We start from the raw sequence: 22,893 nt of genomic DNA, 5'->3' as shown, positions 1-22,893 counted from the left end.
GAACAGGGAGAGAGAGGCGCTGGGGAACAGGGAGAGAGGTGCGCTGGGGAACAGGGAGAGAGGCGCGCTGGGAAACAGGGAGAGAGGTGCGCTGGGGAACAGGGAGAGAGGTGCTGGGGAACAGGGAGAGAGGTGCTGGGGAACAGGGAGAGAGGTGCGCTGGGGAACAGGGAGAGAGGCGCGCTGGGGAACAGGGAGAGAGTCGCGCTGGGGAACAGGAAGAGAGGCGCGCTGGGGAACAGGGAGAGAGGCGCGCTGGGGAACAGGGTGAGAGGTGCTGGGGAACAGGGAGAGAGGTGCTGGGGAACAGGGAGAGAGGTGCGCTGGGGAACAGGGAGAGAGGCGCGCTGGGGAACAGGGAGAGAGGCGCGCTGGGGAACAGGGAGAAAGGCGCTGGGGAACAGGGAGAGAGGTGCGCTGGGGAACAGGGAGAGAGGCGCGCTGGGGAACAGGGAGAGAGGCGCGCTGGGGAAAAGGGAGAGAGGAGCGCTGGGGAACAGGGAGAGAGGCTCTGGGGAACAGGGAGAGAGGCGCGCTGGGGAACAGGGATAGAGAGGTGCTGGGGAACAGGGAGAGAGGCGCTGGGGAACAGGGAGAGAGGTGCGCTGGGGAATAGGGAGAGAGGCGCGCTGGGGAACAGGGAGAGAGGCACGCTGGGGAATAGGGAGAGAGGCGCGCTGGGGAACAGGGAGAGAGGCGCTGGGGAACAGGGAGAGAGGTGCGCTGGGGAACAGGGAGAGAGGCGCGCTGGGGAACAGGGAGAGAGATGCTGGGGAACAGGGAGAGAGGTGCGCTGGGGAACAGGGAGAGAGGCGCGATGGGGAACAGGGAGAGGGGCGCTGGGGAACAGGGAGAGAGGCGCGCTGGGGAACAGGGAGAGAGGTGCGCTGGGGAACAGGGAGAGAGGTGCGCTGGGGAACAGGGAGAGAGATGCGCCGGGGAACAGGGAGAGAGGTGCGCCGAGGAACAGGGAGAGGTGCGCAGGGGAACAGGGAGAGAGGCGCACTGGGGAACAGGGAGAGAGGCGCTGGGGAACAGGGAGAGAGGCGCTCTGGGGAACAGGGAGAGAGGCGCGCTGGGGAACAGGGAGAGAGAGGTGCTGGGGAACAGGGAGAGAGGCGCTGGGGAACAGGGAGAGAGGCGCTGGGGAACAGGGAGAGAGGCGCGCTGGGGAACAGGGAGAGAGGCGCGCTGAGGAACAGGGAGAGAGGCGCGCTGGGGAACAGGGAGAGAGGTGCGCTGGGGAACAGGGAGAGAGAGGCGCTGGGGAACAGGGAGAGAGGTGCGCTGGGGAACAGGGAGAGAGGCGCGCTGGGGAACAGGGAGAGAGGTGCTGGGGAACAGGGAGAGAGGTGCTGGGGAACAGGGAGAGAGGTGCGCTGGGGAACAGGGAGAGAGGTGCGTTGGGGAACAGGGAGAGAGGTGCGCTGGGGAACAGGGAGGGAGGCGCACTGGGGAACAGGGAGAGAGGTGCGCTGGGGAACAGGGAGAGAGAGGCGCTGGGGAACAGGGAGAGAGGTGCGCTGGGGAACAGGGAGAGAGGCGTGCTGGGGAACAGGGAGAGAGGTGCTGGGGAACAGGGAGAGAGGTGCTGGGGAACAGGGAGAGAGGTGCGCTGGGGAACAGGGAGAGAGGTGCGTTGGGGAACAGGGAGAGAGGTGCGCTGGGGAACAGGGAGAGAGGTGCTGGGGAACAGGGAGAGAGGTGCTGGGGAACAGGGAGAGAGGTGCGCTGGGGAATAGAGAGAGAGGCGCGCTGAGGAACAGGGAGAGAGGCGCTGGGGAACAGGGAGAGAGGCGCGCTGGGGAACAGGGAGAGAGGCGCGCTGGGGAACAGGGAGAGAGGCGCGCTGGGGAACAGGGAGAGAGAGGCGCTGGGGAACAGGGAGAGAGGTGCGCTGGGGAACAGTGAGAGAGGTGCGCTGGGGAACAGGGAGAGAGGTGCAGGGGAACAGGGAGAGAGGTGCTGGGGAACAGGGAGAGAGGTGCTGGGGAACAGGGAGAGAGGCGCGCTGGGGAACAGGGAGAGAGGCGCTGGGGAACAGGGAGAGAGGCGCTGGGGAACAGGGAGAGAGGTGCGCTGGGGAACAGGGAGAGAGGCGCGCTGGGGAACAGGGAGAGAGTCGCGCTGGGGAACAGGAAGAGAGGCGCGCTGGGGAACAGGGAGAGAGGCGCGCTGGGGAACAGGGTGAGAGGTGCTGGGGAACAGGGAGAGAGGCGCTGGGGAACAGGGAGAGAGGTGCGCTGGGGAACAGGGAGAGAGGCGCGCTGGGGAACAGGGAGAGAGGTGCGCTGGGGAACAGGGAGAGAGGCGCGCTGGGGAACAGGGAGAGAGGAGCGCTGGGGAACAGGGAGAGAGGCGCTGGGGAACAGGGAGAGAGGCGCGCTGGGGAACAGGGAGAGAGGTGCGCTGGGGAACAGGGAGAGAGGTGCGCTGGGGAACAGGGAGAGAGGCGCGCTGGGGAACATGGAGAGAGGTGCGCTGGGGAACAGGGAGAGAGGCGCGCTGGGGAACAGAGAGAGAGGCGCGATGGGGAATAGGGAGAGAGGTGCGCTGGGGAACAGGGAGAGAGGTGCTGGGGAACAGGGAGAGAGAGGCGCTGGGGAACAGGGACAGAGGTGCTGGGGAACAGGGAGAGGTGCGGGGGAACAGGGAGATAGAGGCACTGGGGAACAGGGAGAGAGGAGTGCTGGGGAACAGGGAGAGAGGCGCTGGGGAACAGGGAGAGAGGTGCTGGGGAATAGGGAAAGAGGCGCGCTGGGGAACAGGGAGAGAGGTGCTGGGGAACAGGGAGAGAGGTGCGTTGGGGAACAGGGAGAGAGGTGCGCTGGGGAACAGGGAGAGAGGCGCGCTGGGGAACACGGAGAGAGAGGCGCTGGGGAACAGGGACAGAGGTGCTGGGGAACAGGGAGAGGCGCGGGGGAACAGGGAGAGAGAGGCGCTGGGGAACAGGGAGAGAGGCGCTGGGGAACAGGGAGAGAGGTGCTGGGGAACAGGGAGAGGCGCGGGGGAACAGGGAGAGAGGCGCGCTGGGGAACAGGGAGAGAGGTGCGCTGGGGAACAGGGGGAGAGGTGCGCTGGGGAACAGGGAGAGAGGCGCTGGGGAACAGGGAGAGAGGTGCGCTGGGGAACAGGGAGAGAGGCGCGCTGGGGAACAGGGAGAGAGGCGCACTGGGGAACAGGGAGAGAGGTGCTGGGGAACAGGGAGAGGCGCGGGGGAACAGGGAGAGAGAGGCGCTGGGGAACAGAGAGAGAGAGAGGCGCTGGGGAACAGGGAGAGAGAGGCGCTGGGGAACAGGGAGAGGCGTGGGGGAACAGGGAGAGAGGTGCGCTGGGGAACAGGAAGAGAGGCGCGCTGGGGAACAGGGAGAGAGAAACGCTGGGGAACAGGGAGAGAGAAACGCTGGGGAACAGGGAGAGAGGTGCGCTGGGGAACAGGAAGAGAGGCGCGCTGGGGAACAGGGAGAGAGAAGCGCTGGGGAACAGGGACAGAGGTGCTGGGGAACAGGGAGAGGAGCGGGGGAACAGGGAGAGAGAGGCGCTGGGGAACAGGGAGAGAGAGGCGCTGGGGAACAGGGAGATAGGTGCTGGGGAACAGGGAGAAGCGTGGGGGAACAGGGAGAGAGGCGAGCTGGGGAAAAGGGAGAGAGGTGCGCTGGGGAACAGGGAGAGAGGTGCGCTGGGGAACAGGGAGAGAGGCGCGCTGGGGAACAGGGAGAGAGGTGCGCTGGGGAACAGGGAGAGAGGCGCGCTGGGGAACAGGGAGAGAGGCGCGCTGGGGAACAGGGAGAGAGGCGCTGGGGACCAGGGAGAGAGACGCGCTGGGGAACAGGAAGAGAGGCGCGCTGGGGAACAGGGAGAGAGGTGCGCTGGGGAACAGGGAGAGAGGTGCGCTGGGGAACAGGGAGAGAGGTGCGCTGGGGAACAGGGAGAGAGGCGCGATGGGGAACAGGGAGAGGGGCGCTGGGGAACAGGGAGAGAGGCGCGCTGGGGAACAGGGAGAGAGGTGCGCTGGGGAAAAGGGAGAGAGGTGCGCTGGGGAACAGGGAGAGAGATGCGCCGGGGAACAGGGAGAGAGGTGCGCCGAGGAACAGGGAGAGGTGCGCAGGGGAACAGGGAGAGAGGCGCACTGGGGAACAGGGAGAGAGGCGCTGGGGAACAGGGAGAGAGGCGCTCTGGGGAACAGGGAGAGAGGCGCGCTGGGGAACAGGGAGAGAGAGGTGCTGGGGAACAGGGAGAGAGGCGCTGGGGAACAGGGAGAGAGGCGCTGGGGAACAGGGAGAGAGGCGCGCTGGGGAACAGGGAGAGAGGCGCGCTGGGGAACAGGGAGAGAGGCGCGCTGGGGAACAGGGAGAGAGGTGCGCTGGGGAACAGGGAGAGAGAGGCGCTGGGGAACAGGGAGAGAGGTGCGCTGGGGAACAGGGAGAGAGGCGCGCTGGGGAACAGGGAGAGAGGTGCTGGGGAACAGGGAGAGAGGTGCTGGGGAACAGGGAGAGAGGTGCGCTGCGGAACAGGGAGAGAGGTGCGTTGGGGAACAGGGAGAGAGGTGCGCTGGGGAACAGGGAGAGAGGCGCGCTGGGGAACAGGGAGAGAGGTGCGCTGGGGAACAGGGAGAGAGAGGCGCTGGGGAACAGGGAGAGAAGTGCGCTGGGGAACAGGGAGAGAGGCGCGCTGGGGAACAGGGAGAGAGGTGCTGGGGAACAGGGAGAGAGGTGCTGGGGAACAGGGAGAGAGGTGCGCTGGGGAACAGGGAGAGAGGTGCGTTGGGGAACAGGGAGAGAGGCGCGCTGGGGAACAGGGAGAGAGGTGCTGGGGAACAGGGAGAGAGGTGCTGGGGAACAGGGAGAGAGGTGCGCTGGGGAATAGGGAGAGAGGCGCGCTGAGGAACAGGGAGAGAGGCGCTGGGGAACAGGGAGAGAGGCGCGCTGGGGAACAGGGAGAGAGGCGCGCTGGGGAACAGGGAGAGAGGCGCGCTGGGGAACAGGGAGAGAGAGGCGCTGGGGAACAGGGAGAGAGGTGCGCTGGGGAACAGTGAGAGAGGTGCGCTGGGGAACAGGGAGAGAGGTGCAGGGGAACAGGGAGAGAGGTGCTGGGGAACAGGGAGAGAGGTGCTGGGGAACAGGGAGAGAGGCGCGCTGGGGAACAGGGAGAGAGGCGCTGGGGAACAGGGAGAGAGGCGCTGGGGAACAGGGAGAGAGGTGCGCTGGGGAACAGGGAGAGAGGCGCGCTGGGGAACAGGGAGAGAGTCGCGCTGGGGAACAGGAAGAGAGGCGCGCTGGGGAACAGGGAGAGAGGCGCGCTGGGGAACAGGGTGAGAGGTGCTGGGGAAGAGGGAGAGAGGCGCTGGCGAACAGGGAGAGAGGTGCGCTGGGGAACAGGGAGAGAGGCGCGCTGGGGAACAGGGAGAGAGGTGCGCTGGGGAACAGGGAGAGAGGCGCGCTGGGGAACAGGGAGAGAGGAGCGCTGGGGAACAGGGAGAGAGGCGCTGGGGAAAAGGGAGAAAGGCGCGCTGGGGAACAGGGAGAGAGGTGCGCTGGGGAACAGGGAGAGAGGTGCGCTGGGGAACAGGGAGAGAGGCGCGCTGGGGAACATGGAGAGAGGTGCGCTGGGGAACAGGGAGAGAGGCGCGCTGGGGAACAGAGAGAGAGGCGCGATGGGGAATAGGGAGAGAGGTGCGCTGGGGAACAGGGAGAGAGGTGCTGGGGAACAGGGAGAGAGAGGCGCTGGGGAACAGGGACAGAGGTGCTGGGGAACAGGGAGAGGTGCGGGGGAACAGGGAGATAGAGGCACTGGGGAACAGGGAGAGAGGAGTGCTGGGGAACAGGGAGAGAGGCGCTGGGGAACAGGGAGAGAGGTGCTGGGGAATAGGGAGAGAGGCGCGCTGGGGAACAGGGAGAGAGGTGCTGGGGAACAGGGAGAGAGGTGCGCTGGGGAACAGGGAGAGAGGTGCGCTGGGGAACAGGGAGAGAGGCGCGCTGGGGAACACGGAGAGAGAGGCGTGGGGAACAGGGACAGAGGTGCTGGGGAACAGGGAGAGGCGCGGGGGAACAGGGAGAGAGAGGCGCTGGGGAACAGGGAGAGAGGCGCTGGGGAACAGGGAGAGAGGTGCTGGGGAACAGGGAGAGGCGCGGGGGAACAGGGAGAGAGGCGCGCTGGGGAACAGGGAGAGAGGTGCGCTGGGGAACAGGGGGAGAGGTGCGCTGGGGAACAGGGAGAGAGGCGCTGGGGAACAGGGAGAGAGGTGCGCTGGGGAACAGGGAGAGAGGCGCGCTGGGGAACAGGGAGAGAGGCGCGCTGGGGAACAGGGAGAGAGGCGCGCTGGGGAAAAGGGACAGAGGTGCTGGGGAACAGGGAGAGGCGCGGGGGAACAGGGAGAGAGAGGCGCTGGGGAACAGAGAGAGAGAGAGAGGCGCTGGGGAACAGGGAGATAGGTGCTGGGGAACAGGGAGAGGCGTGGGGAACAGGGAGAGAGGTGCGCTGGGGAACAGGAAGAGAGGCGCGCTGGGGAACAGGGAGAGAGAAACGCTGGGGAACAGGGAGAGAGAAACGCTGGGGAACAGGGAGAGAGGTGCGCTGGGGAACAGGAAGAGAGGCGCGCTGGGGAACAGGGAGAGAGGCGCTGGGGAACAGGGACAGAGGTGCTGGGGAACAGGGAGAGGCGCGGGGGAACAGGGAGAGAGAGGCGCTGGGGAACAGGGAGAGAGAGGCGCTGGGGAACAGGGAGATAGGTGCTGGGGAACAGGGAGAAGCGTGGGGGAACAGGGAGAGAGGCGAGCTGGGGAAAAGGGAGAGAGGTGCGCTGGGGAACAGGGAGAGAGGTGCGCTGGGGAACAGGGAGAGAGGCGCGCTGGGGAACAGGGAGAGAGGTGCGCTGGGGAACAGGGAGAGAGGCGCGCTGGGGAACAGGGAGAGAGGTGCGCTGGGGAACAGGGAGAGAGGCGCGCTGGGGAACAGGGAGAGAGGCGCTGGGGACCAGGGAGAGAGACGCGCTGGGGAACAGGAAGAGAGGCGCGCTGGGGAACAGGGAGAGAGGCGCTGGGGACCAGGGAGAGAGACGCGCTGGGGAACAGGAAGAGAGGCGCGCTGGGGAACAGGGAGAGAGGCGCGCTGGGGAACAGGGAGAGAGGTGCGCTGGGGAACAGGGAGAGAGGTGCGCTGGGGAACAGGAAGAGAGGCGCGCTGGGGAACAGGGAGAGAGGCGCGCTGGGGAACAGGGAGAGAGGTGCGCTGGGGAACAGGGAGAGAGGTGCGCTGGGGAACAGGGAGAGAGGCGCGCTGGGGAACAGGGAGAGAGAAGCGCTGGGGAACAGGGAGAGAGGTGCTGGGGAACAGGGAGAGGCGCGGGGGAACAGGGAGAGAGAGGCGCTGGGGAACAGGGAGAGAGGCGCTGGGGAACAGGGAGAGAGAGGCGCTGGGGAACAGGGACAGAGAGGCGCTGGGGAACAGGGAGAGAGGTGCTGGGGAACAGGGAGAGGCGCGGGGGAACAGGGAGAGAGAGGCGCTGGGGAACAGGGAGAGAGGCGCTGGGGAACACGGAGAGAGGTGCACTGGGGAACAGGGAGAGAGGCGCTGGGGAACAGGGAGAGGCGCTGGGGAACAGGGAGAGAGGCGCTGGGGAACAGGGAGAGAGGCACGCTGGGGAACAGGGAGAGGCGTGGGGGAACAGGAAGAGAGGCGCGCTGGGGAACAGGGAGAGGCGTGGGGGAACAGGGAGAGAGGCGCGCTGGGGAACAGGGAGAGAGAAACGCTGGGGAACAGGGTAAGAGGCGCTGGGGAACAGGGAGAGAGGTGCGCTGGGGAACAGGGAGAGAGAAGCGCTGGGGAACAGGGAGAGAGAAGCGCTGGGGAACAGGGAGAGAGGCGCTGGGGAACAGGGAGAGAGAGGCGCTGGGGCACAGGGAGAGAGGTGCTGGGGAACAGGGAGAGGCGCGGGGGAACAGGGAGAGAGAGGCGCTGGGGAACAGGGAGAGAGGCGCTGGGGAACAGGGAGAGAGGTGCTGGGGAACAGGGAGAGGCGCGGGGGAACAGGGAGAGAGAGGCGCACGGGAACAGGGAGAGAGAGGTGCTGGGGAACAGGGAGATAGATGCTGGGGAACAGGGAGAGGCGTGGGGGAACAGGGAGAGAGGTGCGCTGGGGAACAGGAAGAGAGGCGCGCTGGGGAACAGGGAGAGAGAAACGCTGGGGAACAGGGAGAGAGGTGCGCTGGGGAACAGGAAGAGAGGCGCGCTGGGGAACAGGGAGAGAGAAGCGCTTGGGAACAGGGAGAGGCGCGGGGGAACAGGGAGAGAGAGGCGCTGGGGAACAGGGAGAGAGAGGCGCTGGGGAACAGGGAGATAGGTGCTGGGGAACAGGGAGAGGCGTGGGGGAACAGGGAGAGAGTCGCTGGGGAAAAGGGAGAGAGGTGCGCTGGGGAACAGGGAGAGAGGTGCGCTGGGGAACAGGGAGAGAGGCGCGCTGGGGAACAGGGAGAGAGGTGCGCTGGGGAACAGGGAGAGAGGCGCGCTGGGGAACAGGGAGAGAGGAGCGCTGGGGAACAGGGAGAGAGGCGCTGGGGAACAGGGAGAGAGGCGCGCTGGGGAACAGGGAGAGAGGTGCGCTGGGGAACAGGGAGAGAGGTGCGCTGGGGAACAGGGAGAGAGGCGCGCTGGGGAACATGGAGAGAGGTGCGCTGGGGAACAGGGAGAGAGGCGCGCTGGGGAACATGGAGAGAGGTGCGCTGGGGAACAGGGAGAGAGGCGCGCTGGGGAACAGAGAGAGAGGCGCGATGGGGAATAGGGAGAGAGGTGCGCTGGGGAACAGGGAGAGAGGTGCGCTGGGGAACAGGGAGAGAGGCGCGCTGGGGAACAGGGAGAGAGGCGCGGGGGAACAGGGAGAGAGGTGCTGGGGAACAGGGAGAGAGGCGCGCTGGGGAACAGGGAGAGAGAGGCGCTGGGGAACAGGGACAGAGGTGCTGGGGAACAGGGAGAGGTGCGGGGGAACAGGGAGATAGAGGCACTGGGGAACAGGGAGAGAGGAGTGCTGGGGAACAGGGAGAGAGGCGCTGGGGAACAGGGAGAGAGGTGCTGGGGAATAGGGAGAGAGGCGCGCTGGGGAACAGGGAGAGAGGTGCTGGGGAACAGGGAGAGAGGTGCGCTGGGAAACAGGGAGAGAGGTGCGCTGGGGAACAGGGAGAGAGGCGCGCTGGGGAACATGGAGAGAGGTGCGCTGGGGAACAGGGAGAGAAGCGCGCTGGGGAACACGGAGAGAGAGGCGCTGGGGAACAGGGACAGAGGTGCTGGGGAACAGGGAGAGGCGCGGGGGAACAGGGAGAGAGAGGCGCTGGGGAACAGGGAGAGAGGCGCTGGGGAACAGGGAGAGAGGTGCTGGGGAACAGGGAGAGGCGCGGGGGAACAGGGAGAGAGGCGCGCTGGGGAACAGGGAGAGAGGTGCGCTGGGGAACAGGGAGAGAGGCGCTGGGGAACAGGGAGAGAGGTGCGCTGGGGAACAGGGAGAGAGGCGCGCTGGGGAACAGGGAGAGAGGCGCGCTGGGGAACAGGGACAGAGGTGCTGGGGAACAGGGAGAGGCGCGGGGGAACAGGGAGAGAGAGGCGCTGGGGAACAGAGAGAGAGAGAGGCGCTGGGGAACAGGGAGATAGGTGCTGGGAACAGGGAGAGGCGTGGGGGAACAGGGAGAGAGGTGCGCTGGGGAACAGGAAGAGAGGCGCGCTGGGGAACAGGGAGAGAGAAACGCTGGGGAACAGGGAGAGAGAAACGCTGGGGAACAGGGAGAGAGGTGCGCTGGGGAACAGGAAGAGAGGCGCGCTGGGGAACAGGGAGAGAGAAGCGCTGGGGAACAGGGACAGAGGTGCTGGGGAACAGGGAGAGGCGCGGGGGAACAGGGAGAGAGAGGCGCTGGGGAACAGGGAGAGAGAGGCGCTGGGGAACAGGGAGATAGGTGCTGGGGAACAGGGAGAAGCGTGGGGGAACAGGGAGAGAGGCGCGCTGGGGAAAAGGGAGAGAGGTGCGCTGGGGAACAGGGAGAGAGGTGCGCTGGGGAACAGGGAGAGAGGCGCGCTGGGGAACAGGGAGAGAGGTGCGCTGGGGAACAGGGAGAGAGGCGCGCTGGGGAACAGGGAGAGAGGCGCGCTGGGGAACAGGGAGAGAGGCGCTGGGGACCAGGGAGAGAGACGCGCTGGGGAACAGGAAGAGAGGCGCGCTGGGGAACAGGGAGAGAGGTGCGCTGGGGAACAGGGAGAGAGGTGCGCTGGGGAACAGGAAGAGAGGCGCGCTGGGGAACAGGGAGAGAGGCGCGCTGGGGAACAGGGAGAGAGGTGCGCTGGGGATCAGGGAGAGAGGTGCGCTGGGGAACAGGGAGAGAGGCGCGCTGGGGAACAGGGAGAGAGAAGCGCTGGGGAACAGGAAGAGAGGTGCTGGGGAACAGGGAGAGGCGCGGGGGAACAGGGAGAGAGAGGCGCTGGGGAACAGGGAGAGAGGCGCTGGGGAACAGGGAGAGAGAGGCGCTGGGGAACAGGGACAGAGAGGCGCTGGGGAACAGGGAGAGAGGTGCTGGGGAACAGGGAGAGGCGCGGGGGAACAGGGAGAGAGAGGCGCTGGGGAACAGGGAGAGAGGCGCTGGGGAACACGGAGAGAGGTGCACTGGGGAACAGGGAGAGAGGCGCTGGGGAACAGGGAGAGGCGCGGGGGAACAGGGAGAGAGAGGCGCTGGGGAACAGGGAGAGAGAGGCGCTGGGGAACAGGGAGATAGGTGCTGGGGAACAGGGAGAGGCGTGGGGGAACAGGGAGAGAGGCGCGCTGGGGAACAGGGAGAGAGAAACGCTGGGGAACAGGGTAAGAGGCGCTGGGGAACAGGAAGAGAGGCGCGCTGGGGAACAGGGAGAGAGAAGCGCTGGGGAACAGGGAGAGAGGTGCGCTGGGGAACAGGGAGAGAGAAGCGCTGGGGAACAGGGACAGAGGTGCTGGGGAACAGGGAGAGGCGCGGGGGAACAGGGAGAGAGAGGCGCTGGGGAACAGGGAGAGAGAGGCGCTGGGGAACAGGGAGATAGGTGCTGGGGAACAGGGAGAGGCGTGGGGGAACAGGGAGAGAGGCGCGCTGGGGAAAAGGGAGAGAGGTGCGCTGGGGAACAGGGAGAGAGGTGCGCTGGGGAACAGGGAGAGAGGCGCACTGGGGAACAGGGAGAGAGGTGCGCTGGGGAACAGGGAGAGAGGCGCGCTGGGGAACAGGGAGAGAGGCGCGCTGGGGAACAGGGAGAGAGGCGCTGGGGAACAGGGAGAGAGGCGCGCTGGGGAACAGGAAGAGAGGCGCGCTGGGGAACAGAGAGAGATGTGCGCTGGGGAACAGGGAGAGAGGTGCGCTGGGGAACAGGAAGAGAGGCGCGCTGGGGAACAGGGAGAGAGGCGCGCTGGGGAACAGGGAGAGAGGTGCGCTGGGGAACAGGGAGAGAGGTGCGCTGGGGAACAGGGAGAGAGGTGCTGGGGAACAGGGAGAGAGAGGCGCTGGGGCACAGGGAGAGAGGTGCTGGGGAACAGGGAGAGGCGCGGGGGAACAGGGAGAGAGAGGCGCTGGGGAACAGGGAGAGAGGTGCTGGGGAACAGGGAGAGAGGTGCTGGGGAACAGGGAGAGGCGCGGGGGAACAGGGAGAGAGAGGCGCTGGGGAACAGGGAGAGAGAGGTGCTGGGGAACAGGGAGATAGGTGCTGGGGAACAGGGAGAGGCGTGGGGGAACAGGGAGAGAGGTGCGCTGGGGAACAGGAAGAGAGGCGCGCTGGGGAACAGGGAGAGAGAAGCGCTGGGGAACAGGGAGAGAGAGGTGCTGGGGAACAGGGAGATAGGTGCTGGGGAACAGGGAGAGGCGTGGGGGAACAGGGAGAGAGGTGCGCTGGGGAACAGGAAGAGAGGCGCGCTGGGGAACAGGGAGAGAGAAGCGCTGGGGAACAGGGACAGAGGTGCTGGGGAACAGGGAGAGGCGCGGGGGAACAGGGAGAGAGAGGCGCTGGGGAACAGGGAGAGAGAGGCGCTGGGGAACAGGGAGATAGGTGCGCTGGGGAACAGGGAGAGGCGTGGGGGAACAGGGAGAGAGTCGCTGGGGAAAAGGGAGAGAGGTGCGCTGGGGAACAGGGAGAGAGGTGCGCTGGGGAACAGGGAGAGAGGAGCGCTGGGGAACAGGGAGAGAGGTGCGCTGGGGAACAGGGAGAGAGGCGCGCTGGGGAACAGGGAGAGAGGCGCGCTGGGGAACAAGGAGAGAGGCGCTGGGGAACAGGGAGAGAGGCGCGCTGGGGAACAGGAAGAGAGGCGCGCTGGGGAACAGGGAGAGAGGTGCGCTGGGGAACAGGGAGAGAGGTGCGCTGGGGAACAGGAAGAGAGGCGCACTGGGGAACAGGGAGAGAGGCGCGCTGGGGAACAGGGAGAGAGGTGCGCTGGGGAACAGGGAGAGAGGTGCGCTGGGGAACAGGGAGAGAGGCGCTGGGGAACAGGGAGAGAGAGGCGCGCTGGGGAACAGTGAGAGAGGTGCTGGGGAACAGGGAGAGGCGCGGGGGAACAGGGAGAGAGAGGCGCTGGGGAACAGGGAGAGAGGCGCTGGGGAACAGGGAGAGAGAGGCGCGCTGGGGCACAGGGAGAGAGGTGCTGGGGAACAGGGAGAGGCGCGGGGGAACAGGGAGAGAGAGGCGCTGGGGAACAGGGAGAGAGGCGCTGGGGAACAGGGAGAGAGGCGCGCTGGGGAACAGGGAGAGAGGTGCGCTGGGGAACAGGGAGAGAGGCGCGCTGGGGAACAGGGAGAGAGGCGCGCTGGGGAACAGGGAGAGAGGCGCTGGGGAACAGGGAGAGAGGCGCGCTGGGGAACAGGAAGAGAGGCGCGCTGGGGAACAGAGAGAGAGGTGCGCTGGGGAACAGGGAGAGAGGTGCGCTGGGGAACAGGAAGAGAGGCGCGCTGGGGAACAGGGAGAGAGGCGCGCTGGGGAACAGGGAGAGAGGTGCGCTGGGGAACAGGGAGAGAGGTGCGCTGGGGAACAGGGAGAGAGGCGCTGGGGAACAGGGAGAGAGAGGCGCTGGGGCACAGGGAGAGAGGTGCTGGGGAACAGGGAGAGGCGCGGGGGAACAGGGAGAGAGAGGCGCTGGGGAACAGGGAGAGAGGCGCTGGGGAACAGGGAGAGAGGTGCTGGGGAACAGGGAGAGGCGCGGGGGAACAGGGAGAGAGAGGCGCTGGGGAACAGGGAGAGAGAGGTGCTGGGGAACAGGGAGATAGATGCTGGGGAACAGGGAGAGGCGTGGGGGAACAGGGAGAGAGGTGCGCTGGGGAACAGGAAGAGAGGCGCGCTGGGGAACAGGGAGAGAGAAACGCTGGGGAACAGGGAGAGAGGTGCGCTGGGGAACAGGAAGAGAGGCGCGCTGGGGAACAGGGAGAGAGAAGCGCTGGGGAACAGGGAGAGGCGCGGGGGAACAGGGAGAGAGAGGCGCTGGGGAACAGGGAGAGAGAGGCACGGGGGAAAAGGGAGATAGGTGCTGGGGAACAGGGAGAGGCGTGGGGGAACAGGGAGAGAGTCGCTGGGGAAAAGGGAGAGAGGTGCGCTGGGGAACAGGGAGAGAGGTGCGCTGGGGAACAGGGAGAGAGGCGCGCTGGGGAACAGGGAGAGAGGTGCGCTGGGGAACAGGGAGAGAGGTGCGCTGGGGAACAGGGAGAGAGGCGCGCTGGGGAACAAGGAGAGAGGCGCTGGGGAACAGGGAGGGAGGCGCGCTGGGGAACAGGAAGAGAGGCGCGCTGGGGAACAGGGAGAGAGGTGCGCTGGGGAACAGGGAGAGAGGTGCGCTGGGGAACAGGAAGAGAGGCGCGCTGGGGAACAGGGAGAGAGGCGCGCTGGGGAACAGGGAGAGAGGTGCGCTGGGGAACAGGGAGAGAGGTGCGCTGGGGAACAGGGAGAGAGGCGCTGGGGAACAGGGAGAGAGAGGCGCTGGGGCACAGGGAGAGAGGTGCTGGGGAACAGGGAGAGGCGCGGGGGAACAGGGAGAGAGAGGCGCTGGGGAACAGGGAGAGAGGCGCTGGGGAACAGGGAGAGAGAGGCGCTGGGGCACAGGGAGAGAGGTGCTGGGGAACAGGGAGAGGCGCGGGGGAACAGGGAGAGAGAGGCGCTGGGGAACAGGGAGAGAGAGGCGCTGGGGAACAGGGAGAGAGGTGCTGGGGAACAGGGAGAGGCGCGGGGGAACAGGGAGAGAGAGGCGCTGGGGAACAGGGAGAGTGGCGCTGGGGAACAGGGAGAGAGGTGCACTGGGGAACAGGGAGAGAGGCGCTGGGGAACAGGGAGAGAGGTGCTGGGGAACAGGGAGAGGCGCGCTGGGGAACAGGGAGAGTGAGGCGCGCTGGGGAACAGGGATAGAGGCGCGCTGGGGAACAGGGAGAGAGGCGCGCTGGGGAACAGGAAGAGAGGCGCGCTGGTGAACAGGGAGAGAGGAGCGCTGGGGAACAGGGAGAGAGGTGCTGGGGAACAGGGTGAGAGGTGCTGGGGAACAGGGTGAGAGGTGCGCTGGGGAAGAGGGAGAGAGGCGCTGGGGAACAGGGAGAGAGGCGCGCTGGGGAACAGGGAGAGAGGCGCTGGGGAACAGGGAGAGAGGTGCTGGGGAACAGGGAGAGAGGTGCGCAGGGGAACAGGGAGAGAGAGACGCGCTGGGGAACAGGGAGAGAGGTGCTGGGGAACAGGGAGAGAGACGCTGGGTAACAGGGAGAGAGGTGCGCAGGGGAACAGGGAGAGAGGTACTGGGGAACAGGGTGAGAGGTGCGCTGGGGAAGAGGGAGAGAGGCGCACTGGGGAACAGGGAGAGAGGAGCGCTGGGGAAAAGGGAGAGAGGTGCTGGGAAACAGGGTGAGAGGTGCTGGGGAACAGGGTGAGAGGTGCTGGGGAACAGGGTGAGAGGTGCGCTGGGGAAGAGGGAGAGAGGCGCGCTGGGGAACAGGGAGAGAGGCGTGCTGGGGAACAGGGAGAGAGGCGCTGGGGAACAGGGAGAGAGGCGCTGGGGAACAGGGAGAGAGGCGCGCTGGTGTACAGGGAGAGAGGCGCGCTGGGGAACAGGGAAAGAGGTACTGGGGAACAGGGAGAGAGGCGCGCTGGGGAACAGGGTGAGAGGTGCGCTGGGGAAGAGGGAGAGAGGCGCTGGGGAACAGGGAGAGAGGCGCGCTGGGGAACAGGGAGTGAGGCGCTGGGGAACAGGGAGAGAGGCGCTGGGGAACAGGGTGAGAGGTGCGCTGGGGAACAGGAAGAGAGGTGCGCTGGGGAACAGGGAGAGAGGCGTGCTGGGGAACAGGGAGAGAGGAGCTGGGGAACAGAGAGAGAGACGCTGGGGAACAGGGAGAGAGGTGCTGGGGAACAGGGAGAGAGGTGCGCTGGGGAACCAGGTGAGAGGAGCTGGGGAACAGGGAGAGAGGCGCTGGGGTTCAGGGAGAGAGGTGCTGGGGAACAGGGAGAGAGGTGCGCTGGGGATCAGGGAGAGAGGTGCTGGGGAACAGGGAGAGAGGTGCGCTGGGGAACAGGGAGAGAGGCGCTGGGGAACAGGGAGAGAGGCGCGCTGGGGAACAGGGAGAGAGTCGCGCTGGGGAACAGGGAGAGAGGCGCTGGGGAACAGGGAGAGAGGTGCTGGGGAACAGGGAGAGAGAGACGCGCTGGGGAACAGGGAGAGAGGTGCTGGGGAACAGGGAAAGAGGTGCGCAGGGGAACAGGGAGAGAGAGACGCGCTGGGGAACAGGGAGAGACGCGCTGGGGAACAGGGAGAGAGGTGCTGGGGAACAGGGAGAGAGACGCTGGGTAACAGGGAGAGAGGTGCTGGGGAACAGGGTGAAAGGTGCTGGGGAACAGGGTGAGATGTGCGCTGGGGAAGAGGGAGAGAGGCGCTGGGGAACAGGGAGAGAGGCGCGCTGGGGAACAGGGAGAGAGGCGCTGGGGAAGAGGGAGAGAGGCGCTGGGGAACAGGGGGAGAGGCGCGCTGGTGAACAGGGAGAGGGGCGCGCTGGTGAACAGGGAGAGAGGAGTGCTGGGGAACAGGGAGAGAGGTGCTGGGGAACAGGGAGAGAGGCGCGCTGGGGAACAGGGAGAGTGGCGCGCTGGGGAACAGGGTGAGAGGTGCGCTGGGGAAGAGGGAGAGAGGCGCTGGGGAACAGGGAGAGAGGCGCGCTGGGGAACAGGGAGAGAGGTGCTGGGGAACAGGGAGAGAGGCGCTGGGGAACAGGGTGAGAGATGCGCTGGGGAACAGGAAGAGAGGTGCGCTGGGGAACAGGAAGAGAGGTGCGCTGGGGAACAGGGAGAGAGGCGCTGGGGAACAGGGAGAGAGGCGCGCTGGGGAAGAGGGAGAGAGGCGCTGGGGAACAGGGAGAGAGGCGCGCTGGGGAACAGGGAGAGAGGCGCTGGGGAACAGGGAGAGAGGCGCTGGGGAACAGGGTGAGAGGTGCGCTGGGGAACAGGGAGAGAGGTGCGCTGGGGAACAGGGAGAGAGGAGCTGGGGAACAGGGAGAGAGATGCTGGGGAACAGGGAGAGAGGTGCTGGGGAACAGGGAGAGAGGTGCGCTGGGGAACAGGGTGAGAGGAGCTGGGGAACAGGGAGAGAGGCGCTGGGGAACAGGGAGAGAGGTGCTGGGGAACAGGGAGAGAGGTGCGCTGGGGAACAGGGAGAGAGGTGCTGGGGAACAGGGAGAGAGGTGCTGGGGAACAGGGAGAGAGGTGCGCTGGGGAACAGGGAGAGAGGTGCTGGGGAACAGGGAGAGAGGCGCGCTGGGGAACAGGGAGAGAGGCGCGCTGGGGAACAGGGAGAGAGTCGCTCTGGGGAACAGAGAGAGGCGCTAGGGAACAGGGAGAGAGGTGCTGGGGAACAGGGAGAGAGAGACGCGCTGGGGAACAGGGAGAGAGGTGCTGGGGAACAGGGAGAGAGGTGCGCAGGGGAACAGGGAGAGAGAGACGCGCTGGGGAACAGGGAGAGAGGTGCTGGGGAACAGGAAGAGAGACGCTGGGTAACAGGGAGAGAGGTGTGCAGGGGAACAGGGAGAGAGGTGCTGGGGAACAGGGAGAGAGGCGCTGGGGAACAGGGAGAGAGGTGCTGGGGAACAGGGAGAGAGAGACGCACTGGGGAACAGGGAGAGAGGTGCTGGGGAACAGGGAGAGAGGTGCGCAGGGGAACAGGGAGAGAGAGACGCGCTGGGGAACAGGGAGAGAAGTGCTGGGGAACAGGGAGAGAGACGCTGGGTAACAGGGAGAGAGGTGCACAGGGGAACAGGGAGAGAGGTACTGGGGAACAGGGAGAGGCACGCTGGGGAACAGGGAGAGAGGTGCGCAGGGGAACAGGGAGAGAGGTGCGCTGGGGAGCAGGGAGAGAGGTGCGCTGGGGAACAGGGAGAGAGAGGTGCTGGGGAACAGGGAGAGAGGCGCTGGGGAACAGGGAGAGAGACGCTGGGTAACAGGGAGAGAGGTGCGCAGGGGAACAGGGAGAGAGGTACTGGGGAACAGGGAGAGGCGCGCTGTTGAACAGGGAGAGAGGTGCGCAGGGGAACAGGGAGAGAGGTGCGCTGAGGAGCAGGGTGAGAGGCGCTGGGGAACAGGGAGAGAGGTGCGCTGGGGAACAGGGAGAGAGGTGCGCTGGGGAACAGGGAGAGAGGCGCTGGGGAACAGGGAGAGGGGCGCTGAGGAACAGGGAGAGAGGTGCTGGGGAACAGGGAGAGAGGCACTGGGGAACAGGGAGAGAGGCGCCCTGGGGAACAGGGAGAGAGGCGCGCTGGGGAACAGGGAGAGAGGTGCGCTGGGGAACAGGGAGAGAGGCGCTGGGGAACAGGGAGAGAGGCGCTGGGGAACAGGGAGAGAGGCGCTGGGGAACAGGGAGAGAGAGGCGCTGGGGAACAGGGAGAGAGGTGCGCTGTGGAACAGGGAGAGAGTTGCGCTGGGGAATCGGGAGAGAGGTGCGCTGGGGAACAGGGAGAGAGGCGCGCTGGGGAACAGGGAGAGAGTTGCGCTGGGGAATAGGGAGAGAGGCGCGCTGGGGAACAGGGAGAGAGTTGCGCTGGGGAATAGGGAGAGAGGCGCGCTGGGGAACAGGGAGAGAGGCGCTGGGGAACAGGGAGAGAGGCGCGCTGGGGAACAGGGAGAGTGGTGCGCTGGGGAACAGGGAGAGGGGCGTGCTGGGGAACAGGGAGAAAGGCGCGCTGGGGAACAGGGAGAGAGTAGCGCTGGGGAACACGGAGAGAGGCACGATGGGGAACAGGGAGAGAGGCGCTGGGGAACAGGGAGAGAGGCACGATGGGGAACAGGGAGAGAGGTGCGCTGGGGAACAGGGAGAAAGGCGCGCTGGGGAACAGGGAGAGAGGCGCGCTGGGGAACACGGAGAGAGGTGCGCTGGGGAACAGGGAGAGAGGTGCACTGGGGAACAGGGAGAGAGAGGCGCTGGGGAACAGGGAGAGAGGTGCTGGGGAACAGGGAGAGAGGTGCGCAGGGGAACAGGGAGAGAGAGACGCGCTGGGGAACAGGGAGAGAGGTGCTGGGGAACAGGGAGAGAGACGCTGGGTAACAGGGAGAGAGGTGCGCAGGGGAACAGGGAGAGAGGTACTGGGGAACAGGGTGAGAGGTGCGCTGGGGAAGAGGAAGAGAGGCGCGCTGGGGAACAGGGAGAGAGGAGCGCTGGGGAACAGGGAGAGAGGTGCTGGGGAACAGGGTGAGAGGTGCGCTGGGGAAGAGGGAGAGAGGCGCGCTGGGGAACAGGGAGAGAGGCGCTGGGGAACAGGGAGAGAGGCGCGCTGGGGAACAGGGAGAGAGGCGCTAGGGTACAGGGAGAGAGGCGCTGGGGAACAGGGAGAGAGGCGCGCTGGTGAACAGGGAGAGAGGCGCGCTGGGGAACAGGGAAAGAGGTGCTGGGGAACAGGGAGAGAGGCGCGCTGGGGAACAGGGTGAGAGGTGCGCTGGGGAAGAGGGAGAGAGGCGCTGGGGAACAGGGAGAGAGGCGCGCTGGGGAACAGGGAGAGAGGCGCTGGGGAACAGGGAGAGAGGCGCTGGGGAACAGGGTGAGAGGTGCGCTGGGGAACAGGAAGAGAGGTGCGCTGGGGAACAGGGAGAGAGGCGTGCTGGGGAACAGGGAGAGAGGAGCTGGGGAACAGAGAGAGAGACGCTGGGGAACAGGGAGAGAGGTGCTGGGGAACAGGGAGAGAGGTGCGCTGGGGAACCGGGTGAGAGGAGCTGGGGAACAGGGAGAGAGGCGCTGGGGATCAGGGAGAGAGGTGCTGGGGAACAGGGAGAGAGGTGCGCTGGGGATCAGGGAGAGAGGTGCTGGGGAACAGGGAGAGAGGTGCTGGGGAACAGGGAGAGAGGTGCGCTGGGGAACAGGGAGAGAGGCGCTGGGGAACAGGGAGAGAGGCGCGCTGGGGAACAGGGAGAGAGTCGCGCTGGGGAACAGGGAGAGAGGCGCTGGGGAACAGGGAGAGAGGTGCTGGGGAACAGGGAGAGAGAGACGCGCTGGGGAACAGCGAGAGAGGTGCTGGGGAACAGGGAAAGAGGTGCGCAGGGGAACAGGGAGAGAGAGACGCGCTGGGGAACAGGGAGAGAGGTGCTGGGGAACAGGGAGAGAGACGCTGGGGAACAGGGAGAGAGGTGCTGGGGAACAGGGTGAGAGGTGCTGGGGAACAGGGTGAGATGTGCGCTGGGGAAGAGGGAGAGAGGCGCTGGGGAACAGGGAGAGAGGCGCGCTGGGGAACAGGGAGAGAGGCGCTGGGGAAGAGGGAGAGAGGCGCTGGGGAACAGGGGGAGAGGCGCGCTGGTGAACAGGGAGAGAGGCGCGCTGGTGAACAGGGAGAGAGGTGCTGGGGAACAGGGAGAGTGGCGCGCTGGGGAACAGGGTGAGAGGTGCGCTGGGGAAGAGGGAGAGAGGCGCTGGGGAACAGGGAGAGAGGCGCTGGGGAACAGGGAGGGAGGTGCTGGGGAACAGGGAGAGTGGCGCGCTGGGGAACAGGGTGAGAGGTGCGCTGGGGAAGAGGGAGAGAGGCGCTGGGGAACAGGGAGAGAGGCGCGCTGGGGAACAGGGAGAGAGGCGCTGGGGAACAGGGAGAGAGGCGCTGGGGAACAGGGTGAGAGGTGCGCTGGGGAACAGGAAGAGAGGTGCGCTGGGGAACAGGGAGAGAGGCGTGCTGGGGAACAGGGAGAGAGGAGCTGGGGAACAGGGAGAGAGATGCTGGGGAACAGGGAGAGAGGTGCTGGGGAACAGGGAGAGAGGTGCGCTGGGGAACAGGGTGAGAGGAGCTGGGGAACAGGGAGAGAGGCGCTGGGGAACAGGGAGAGAGGTGCTGGGGAACAGGGAGAGAGGTGCGCTGGGGAACAGGGAGAGAGGTGCTGGGGAACAGGGAGAGAGGTGCTGGGGAACAGGGAGAGAGGTGCGCTGGGGAACAGGGAGAGAGGCGCTGGGGAACAGAGAGAGAGGCGCGCTGGGGAACAGGGAGAGAGGCGCGCTGGGGAACAGGGAGAAAGTCGCTCTGGGGAACAGAGAGAGGCGCTAGGGAACAGGGAGAGAGGTGCTGGGGAACAGGGAGAGAGAGACGCGCTGGGGAACAGGGAGAGAGGTGCTGGGGAACAGGGAGAGAGGTGCGCAGGGGAACAGGGAGAGAGAGACGCGCTGGGGAACAGGGAGAGAGGTGCTGGGGAACAGGGAGAGAGGCGCTGGGGAACAGGGAGAGAGGTGCTGGGGAACAGGGAGAGAGAGACGCACTGGGGAACAGGGAGAGAGGTGCTGGGGAACAGGGAGAGAGGTGCGCAGGGGAACAGGGAGAGAGAGACGCGCTGGGGAACAGGGAGAGAAGTGCTGGGGAACAGGGAGAGAGACGCTGGGTAACAGGGAGAGAGGTGCACAGGGGAACAGGGAGAGAGGTACTGGGGAACAGGGAGAGGCACGCTGGGGAACAGGGAGAGAGGTGCGCAGGGGAACAGGGAGAGAGGTGCGCTGGGGAGCAGGGAGAGAGGTGCGCTGGGGAACAGGGAGAGAGAGGTGCTGGGGAACAGGGAGAGAGGCACTGGGGAACAGGGAGAGAGACGCTGGGTAACAGGGAGAGAGGTGCGCAGGGGAACAGGGAGAGAGGTACTGGGGAACAGGGAGAGGCGCGCTGTTGAACAGGGAGAGAGGTGCGCAGGGGAACAGGGAGAGAGGTGCGCTGAGGAGCAGGGTGAGAGGCGCTGGGGAACAGGGAGAGAGGTGCGCTGGGGAACAGGGAGAGAGGTGCGCTGGGGAACAGGGAGAGAGGCGCTGGGGAACAGGGAGAGGGGCGCTGAGGAACAGGGAGAGAGGTGCTGGGGAACAGGGAGAGAGGCGCTGGGGAACAGGGAGAGAGGCGCCCTGGGGAACAGGGAGAGAGGCGCGCTGGGGAACAGGGAGAGAGGTGCGCTGGGGAACAGGGAGAGAGGCGCTGGGGAACAGGGAGAGAGGCGCTGGGGAACAGGGAGAGAGAGGCGCTGGGGAACAGGGAGAGAGTTGCGCTGGGGAATCGGGAGAGAGGTGCGCTGGGGAACAGGGAGAGAGGCGCGCTGGGGAACAGGGAGAGAGTTGCGCTGGGGAATAGGGAGAGAGGCGCGCTGGGGAACAGGGAGAGAGTTGCGCTGGGGAATAGGGAGAGAGGCGCGCTGGGGAACAGGGAGAGAGGCGCTGGGGAACAGGGAGAGAGGCGCGCTGGGGAACAGGGAGAGTGGTGCGCTGGGGAACAGGGAGAGAGGCGCGCTGGGGAACAGGGAGAAAGGCGCGCTGGGGAACAGGGAGAGAGGTGCGCTGGGGAACACGGAGAGAGGCACGATGGGGAACAGGGAGAGAGGCGCTGGGGAACAGGGAGAGAGGCACGATGGGGAACAGGGAGAGAGGTGCGCTGGGGAACAGGGAGAGAGGTGCGCTGGGGAACAGGGAGAAAGGCGCGCTGGGGAACAGGGAGAGAGGCGCGCTGGGGAACACGGAGAGAGGTGCGCTGGGGAACAGGGAGAGAGGTGCACTGGGGAACAGGGAGAGAGAGGCGCTGGGGAACAGGGAGAGAGGTGCTGGGGAACAGGGAGAGGCACGGGGGAACAGGGAGAGAGAGGCGCTGGGGAACAGGGAGAGAGAGGCGCTGGGGAACAGGGAGAGAGGTGCTGGGGAACAGGGAGAGGCACGGGGGAACAGGGAGAGAGGTGCGCTGGTGAACAGGGAGAGAGGTGCGCTGGGGAACAGGAAGAGAGGTGCTGGGGAACAGGGAGAGAGAGGCGCTGGGGAAAAGGGAGAGAGAGGTGCTGGGGAACAGGGAGAGAGGCGCGCTGGGGAACAGGGAGAGAGAGGCGCTGGGGAACAGGGAGAGAGGCGCTGGGGAACAGGGAGAGAGGCACGATGGGGAACAGGGAGAGAGGTGCGCTGGGGAACACGGAGAGAGGTGCGCTGGGGAACAGGGAGAGAGGTGCACTGGGGAACAGGAAGAGAGGCGCGATGGGGAACAGGGAGAGAGAGGCGCTGGGGAACAGGGAGAGAGGTGCTTGTGAACAGGGAGAGGCGCGGGGGAACAGGGAGAGAGAGGCGCTGGGGAACAGGGAGATAGAGGCGCTGGGGAACAGGGAGAGAGGTGCTGGGGAACAGGGAGAGGCACGGGGGAACAGGGGAGAGGCGCGCTGGGGAACAGGGAGAGAGGTGCGCTGGGGAACAGGAATAGAGGCGCTGGGGAACAGGGAGAGAGAGGCGCTGGGGAACAGGGAGAGAGAGGCGCTGGGGAACAGGGAGAGAGGCACGCTGGGGAACAGGGAGAGAGAGGCGCTGGGGAACAGGATGAGAGGTGCTGGGGAACAGGGAGAGGCGCGGGGGAACAGGGAGAGAGAGGCGCTGGGGAAGAGGGAGAGAGAGGCGCTGGGGAACAGGGAGAGAGGTGCTGGGGAACAGGGAGAGGCGCGGGGGAA

General features: G+C 66.4%; 1 protein-coding gene across 2 annotated transcripts in view; it reads right to left on the bottom strand.

Annotated features, from left to right (window-relative positions):
- Positions 1–22,893, bottom strand: part of LOC142483290 (glycine N-acyltransferase-like) — an 87,592-nt gene that overhangs the window by 21,458 nt on the left and 43,241 nt on the right. The gene's annotated exons all lie outside the window — the stretch shown is intronic.

This window comes from Ascaphus truei, unplaced genomic scaffold, assembly GCF_040206685.1.
Source record: "Ascaphus truei isolate aAscTru1 unplaced genomic scaffold, aAscTru1.hap1 HAP1_SCAFFOLD_315, whole genome shotgun sequence".
Classification (NCBI taxonomy): domain Eukaryota; kingdom Metazoa; phylum Chordata; class Amphibia; order Anura; family Ascaphidae; genus Ascaphus; species Ascaphus truei.
Note: the sequence above shows the minus strand (reverse complement) of the source record. Positions and strands in the feature narration are given on the sequence as shown.